This window comes from Salmo trutta, chromosome 16, assembly GCF_901001165.1.
Source record: "Salmo trutta chromosome 16, fSalTru1.1, whole genome shotgun sequence".
In the NCBI taxonomy this organism is placed as follows: Eukaryota; Metazoa; Chordata; class Actinopteri; order Salmoniformes; family Salmonidae; genus Salmo; species Salmo trutta.
In genome coordinates, this window is record NC_042972.1 from 19,499,104 (window position 1) to 19,505,392 (window position 6,289).

Consider the following 6,289-nt stretch of genomic DNA (forward strand, 5'->3'; position numbering starts at 1 on the left):
TACTTTTGATTTTGACCCCCCTTTGTTCAGGGACACATTATTCCATTTCTGTTAGTCACATGTCTGTGGAACTTGTTCAGTTTATGTCTCAGTTGTTGAATCTTGTTATGTTCATACAAATATTTACACATGTTAAGTTTGCTGAAAATAAACACAGTTGACAGAGAGAGGACGTTTATTTTTTTGCTGAGTTTAGTTACTCCTCTTTATGTTAATGATCAACTATTTTTGGCTTCGCACCACTATTGTTTTCCCACCCTAAATTCTTCTTTGAGGTGGGCTTTTTCCCACCTCTACAAATCACTGAACCGATTATATTATAACTGTGACAGTTTGGTTAAAAAAGTAATAGGGGCCTCTACCAGGCTGCAGTCATAAGTACATTCATTATATAGATTATATCAGCACCCACCAAGCTATAGTCATAAGTACATTCATTATATTGATTATGACATTTCTTATCCAGGCATACATCTGGATTACAATGTGTGTCTATTTCTTTTGTATTTTGGCTTTTCTTATGCTATACAGGTGTGGTTCCAGGTTCCTTTAAAGCTTTTAATGGTTCTGTCTCATTACATTATTATTTCACAATATGCTACTGAAAAATCACCATATTATACATCATTATCCCCAACAAACCCACCACCCCTTCACACTACTTTGGCCCTAACAGATCCTACACCAGACACTCAGCCTGGGAGGCTGGAACCCCTTCTCTTAAAACCCCCTGTAGTTCTTCTGCACTAAAATCTCTGACACCCAACAACTTCTCTGCTGAGCTAGGGTTAGATGGTGGTACAATTTCTTTTTTCTCCTTTCTATTGACTTGCTTGTGAACAAAATATGCAATTCACTCTCCGACCTGTGAAAGGCAGCAATACGCAATGAAGCGTCTAGTCCGTCTGCCGGGAAACCACATGAAGAAGAAGAGTTAGCCTTGTTTACAGATACAACAGGAAAGTGTCTTTGCTGTTTACCTCAAGGGGATGGCTAGCTAGCCAGCTTCCACAGAAAATAGGCTAAACGTTTCCACTTTACTTTCCCTCAAAATGTCTAAAATGCAGCTGTTACAGGATTATCTAAACGAGCGGTTAACAGCGGTGGCTGTTGAGATATTTGGAGCAGTGGAAAATACCATAGCAGAGTACCAGGAAGAAATCTCCCGTTCGAAGGAGGAGATCGATCGTCTACGGAAGCTGCTGAATTTGGTTTTCCAACCCGACATAATGTTACATAGAGCCGGTAAGTAGTGAATGATGACCGCTGCTAGTTCAATCATTGTGAACCAGTCAGGCCTGGCAATCAACCGATTAACCAACGTTTGCTGATTCTACTAAACAAAAATATAAACGCAAGTGTTGGTTTCATGAGCTGAAATAAAATATCCCAGAAATGTTCCATACACACAAAAAGCTTTTCTCTCAAGTTTTGGGAATAAATGTATTTACTTCCTTGTTAGTGAGCGTTTCTCCTTTACCAAGATAATCCATCCACTTGACAGGTGTGACATATCAAGAAGCTGATTTAAACAGCATGATCATTACACAAGTGCACCTTGTGCTGGTGACAAAAGGCCACTCTAAAATGTGCAATTTTGTCACACAACACAATGCCACAGATGTCTCAAATTGAGGGAGCGTGCAATTGGCATGCTGACTGCAGGAATGTCCACCAGAGTTGTTGCCAGAGAATTTAATGGTAATTTTTCTACCATATTCCACCTCCAATGTTATTTTAGAGAATTTGGCAGTACGTCCAACTGGCATCACAACCGCAGACCACGTGTATGGTGTCATGTGGACGATCGGTTTTCTGATGTCAACGTTGTGAACAGAGTGCCTCATGGTGGGGTTATGGTATGGGCAGGCGTAATCTACGAAAAACTAACACATAGCATTTTATTGATGGCAATTTGAATGCACAGAGATAGCTTGATGAAATCCTGAGGCCCATTGTCATGCCATTCATCCGCCGGCATTCCAATGATCTGTACACAATTCCTGGAAGATGAAAATGTTCCAGTTGTTCCATGGCCTGAATACTCACCAGACATGTCACCCGTTGAGCATTTTGGAATAGTCTGGATCGACGTGTACGACAGCATTTTATAGTTTACGCCAATATCCAGCAAATTAACCCAGCCATTGAAAAGGAGTGGGAAAACATTCCATTGTTCCAAGATTCCACAATCAATAGCATAATCAACTCTATGCGAAGGAATTGTTGCGCTGCATGAGGCAAATGGTGGTCACAGCAGATACTGACTGGTTTTCTGATCCACGCCCCTACTTTTTTTTAAAGGTATCTGACCAACAGATGCATATCTGTATTCCCAGTCGTGAGAAATACGTAAATTAGGGGCTAATGAATTTATTTCAATTGACTAATTGCCTTATATAAACTGTAACTCTGTAAAATCTTTGAAATTGTTGGATGTTCCGTTTATATTTTTGTTCAGTATATATTAATATTCATTTGAACTTGGCTCAGAGCTATTGAATACTAATCATTTGTCCTATCGTCTCAGATCCCCAGCAGCTCACATTTCCTGTACCTGGAGAAGTTCCCCCTGAGAAGCAGCACTGTGAGCAGGTGTGGAGCGCCAGTCCGGGCCAGGGCGACCCAGAGCCCACTCAGATTAAAGAGGAACAGGAGGAGTTTGTGACCAGTCAGGAGGAAGAGCAGCTTCAGGGGCTGGAGTCTGATACCAAAGAGTTCATATTAATTTCTACCTGTGTGAAAAGGGACTGTGATCAGAACCCATCCCAGTCCTCACATCTTTACCAAATCCATACTGTGGAGAACAGAGAGAGGGACTCTCTACCCACCAAAACAATTGAACCAGACATCAAAACAGAACATGGAGAGGGCTACGGAGAATCCAAACCAAACAATGAATTACAGCCCCTCTCTCCAGTAAATTCAGACTGTTCTGCAGCTCAGATTGGGAACAGTGAAAGTGACAATGGTGTGGATGGTGGAGGACTAATGTCAGGGTTACAGCCACTCAAATCAAAGAGAACATTGACAAAGAAAGTACAAAGCTCTAAGACCAGGGAAGCCAGTGAGTTGAAAGTTCCATTGAGGGCGGCTCACTCAGGGGAGAGACCACACAGGTGTCCTGTCTGCAGGAAATGCTTTCTGAAAAGTAGCATTTTAAAAACTCATCAGAGAATTCACACTGGCATGAAACCATATTGCTGTAATGTATGTGGCAAATGCTTCAGAGAAAAGGGAACCCTGACAGAACATACGAGAAGTCACACTGGGGAGAAACCATTTCAGTGCAAAGATTGTGGCAAATGCTTTATCCGGATTAGAAACCTGACAGACCATATGAGGATACATACTGGAGAGAAACCGTATCAGTGCAGTGATTGTGGCAAATGCTTCAGTCAGAAGAAAACCCTGACCATACATATGAGGACAGTACACTGGAGAGAAACCGTATCAGTGCAAAGAATGTGGCAAATGCTTCAGCCAGATGAAAAGCCTGAAAGGCCATATTAGGATTCACACAGGTGAGATGCACCATCAGATGAGAGACCATATAAGTGCCCCATGTGTGTAGAATGCTTCAGATCAGCAAGTCATCTAAAATGGCACCAGCGAAGACATCACACAGGAGAGAAACCACATTGCTGACTTTGTGGTAAATGCTTCACTTGTAAGAACTGAGGATGAGAATGAACCCAGAGGGATAAACATGACAGTGCTGCTTGGGGCAAAATTCTACTCTCACTTGTAGGAGGACCTTTCCATTGTAAAACGCTGATGTTTCATAACCCTTCTGAGCATGGCACAAATGTATATAATATGTTTTGTAGAACTTAGTTATTTTGGTTTCCACAGTAAGATTTTTAAATTTGTTCCAACATTAATCCTCTCCCCCACTTGGACTATCCTCTATAAAGTCACAGCAATCTAGTACATCTAAATACATAAAGGATGTTTACATTTTGAGGGTGTGACGATCAGGGTTGGGTTTAATTCCATTTCAATTCCAGTCAATTCAGGAAGTTAATTGAAATTCCAATTCTCCTCAACACTTTTCAATGATGAAGATGTGGAATTGGAATTTGGTTTACTTTCTGAATTGACTGGAATTTAAATGGAATTCACCTCAACCCTGGTGATGATCATCCTAGGTCATCATCACTTAATCTAAAGCCTTGCTTATTATATAAATGACCAGACATGACACACGGTTTATGATAAGAAGCCCGATATGTTGATAGTTGATCACCTGGGAAAAGAAATGTGTTTGAGATTGAGGGAATTCTATTCATCTGGACCGGGCGCCCTGGTAGTCGTGTTTTGCAGCATGTGAAAGTTGATTTAATTTGTTTTGGAGCAGTGCTGCCTCCCGGGCGTGAGCCAGGTGCCCCATTCAAAGCCCACGGTGAAGTCGGCTCAAAACAAAAGTGACGTAATTTAGCATGTGGCATAATGAGTAGGATCCTGTGCTTTCACATGCAGAAGTGATTGCTTTTGATTTAAAAAAAAAACTTTATCTGCCTTCCCATTGAAAACTAGTTTGACAATTCAAACATATTTTATGGAAAAGAGATTTATGTTCTGGCCGATTCACCATGCTTCCTTGTTGGCGACATGACCAAGCAGTGCAGATTACTATTTCATTTGAGAAGGGTGCTTTTTCCTCACCGCTTTTTGCCTTTCATGTCATGAGCCATAAACTGCTGCCTCAGCATAATCGAATCCGCACATTGGCACGTTGGAAATTGGTTTGTTGCCAAAACCTTCTGTTGTGCGTCTCCGATAATATTACTCTTTCTGTTAATGCATTTAACGATCAGAAAGTTCAACTAAAATGTGATCATGTGTGACATTTAAAAGATGAAGGCTAATTTAAAGAAATGCAAATGATTACCTTGTTTATCCCTGTGCTTTGTTAAGGGTGGTCTGTCCATTTCCTGATCAGAGTTTGACAGGTAAACAGTGGGAGTGTTCGAGTGCATGGTTAATTAATGGTACGGGGTTCTCGGAAGTAGCATATTCCCGGGAGGGACTTATAAAGCATGTTGTAGCACCTTTATAAGTCCCTCCCGGGAATATTACATATGTATTGTAATAGTTGCCTTTGTTAACTGATCACCATTTTGTGAATGTATTCTCATTGGCTGTTGCATTATGGGTAGCGGTATTTAAACCTTACCATTTCGTTGTTTGAGACAGGACAGAGCCAGGGAAAGGTTGGCATGCTGTTGGGGTAATTGACATTATTGGAGCCTTTCTTTGAACAAGCTCTTATGTGGAGCAGTTTATGATCCTGTTGCAACCAACAGTCTATTTTGTTTTGTAAATATTGTTAAACTTCACCCACTATTTCCTCACTGCAAATAAAAAGCCTCACCCTGAGCAGAAAATCAGCTTTATATTGTCTTGCCGATTCCGGTTAAAAATCCAACTGCTGGGTCACCCTCAGAGATGGGAAAGGGCTTCAGATTTGAAGACATGCTACCTTTATACCTGTAGTAGGAGGACAAACAAACCCATCAGGTCAATGATATTGGCTGAATGTATTAAGGGATCAACATGCACTACAATGTTGTGCCTAACAGAGCCATGCATTTGTAAGCATACATGTATGTACTTACCTTCCTTTTGTTTAGAATTATACACAATACATTTCAGTGACTGTCTTGTGGCTGTACTAAAATCAGCACATATTTTGTTTCATGCAGAAGGCACCTGGTTGAAATGTTGGAGTGTCACCTCACCAGCTCTAGTCTGCCACCTCTTATGTCTGTGTAGTGGGTTTGACACCACTGCATGGTGTTCTTTCTCATAAACCTTGCATAGCCCCAGTCCATGTAATGTCATGCTATGTTGTTGTGAGCATCTTAGAGTGGATTGGTATATCATGCTTCTTGTTAATAAAATGTTATTTTTAATTAGTTTATCATTTTATGTTTTTGTTGTAGGGTATTTTTATAGATTAGTTAGTACAGGGGCTCAAAGAAAATGAGTAGCTTCTCAACTTTTATTATTAGTCATACATCAGGTAGAGATGAGATGTAGGATATTTCACAGTGAATATATTTGTGAATATAGTGAAAAGTTACTCCATAAATTTTGCTGTGTGTTTGATTTGCATTATAGAATTGGAACACAGCCAGGTGGAGATTGTTCTGTTCAAATGCGCTACCTTTCCCTTACAGCAATTTTACCTCATGCAGGTTCAAAAAGACAAACCGATATGGGGGGTGATTCCTGCCAGAATTAAGCCTCGTGAAGCTACTGATACCTCTCACCAAGTCACCTA

The 6,289-nt window shown here is 40.7% G+C and overlaps 1 pseudogene; it reads left to right on the forward strand.

Annotated features, from left to right (window-relative positions):
* The first annotated feature begins 945 nt into the window (after positions 1-945).
* Positions 946-5,922, forward strand: LOC115150238 (zinc finger protein 681-like; annotated as a pseudogene).
* Positions 5,923-6,289: the final 367 nt, after the last annotated feature.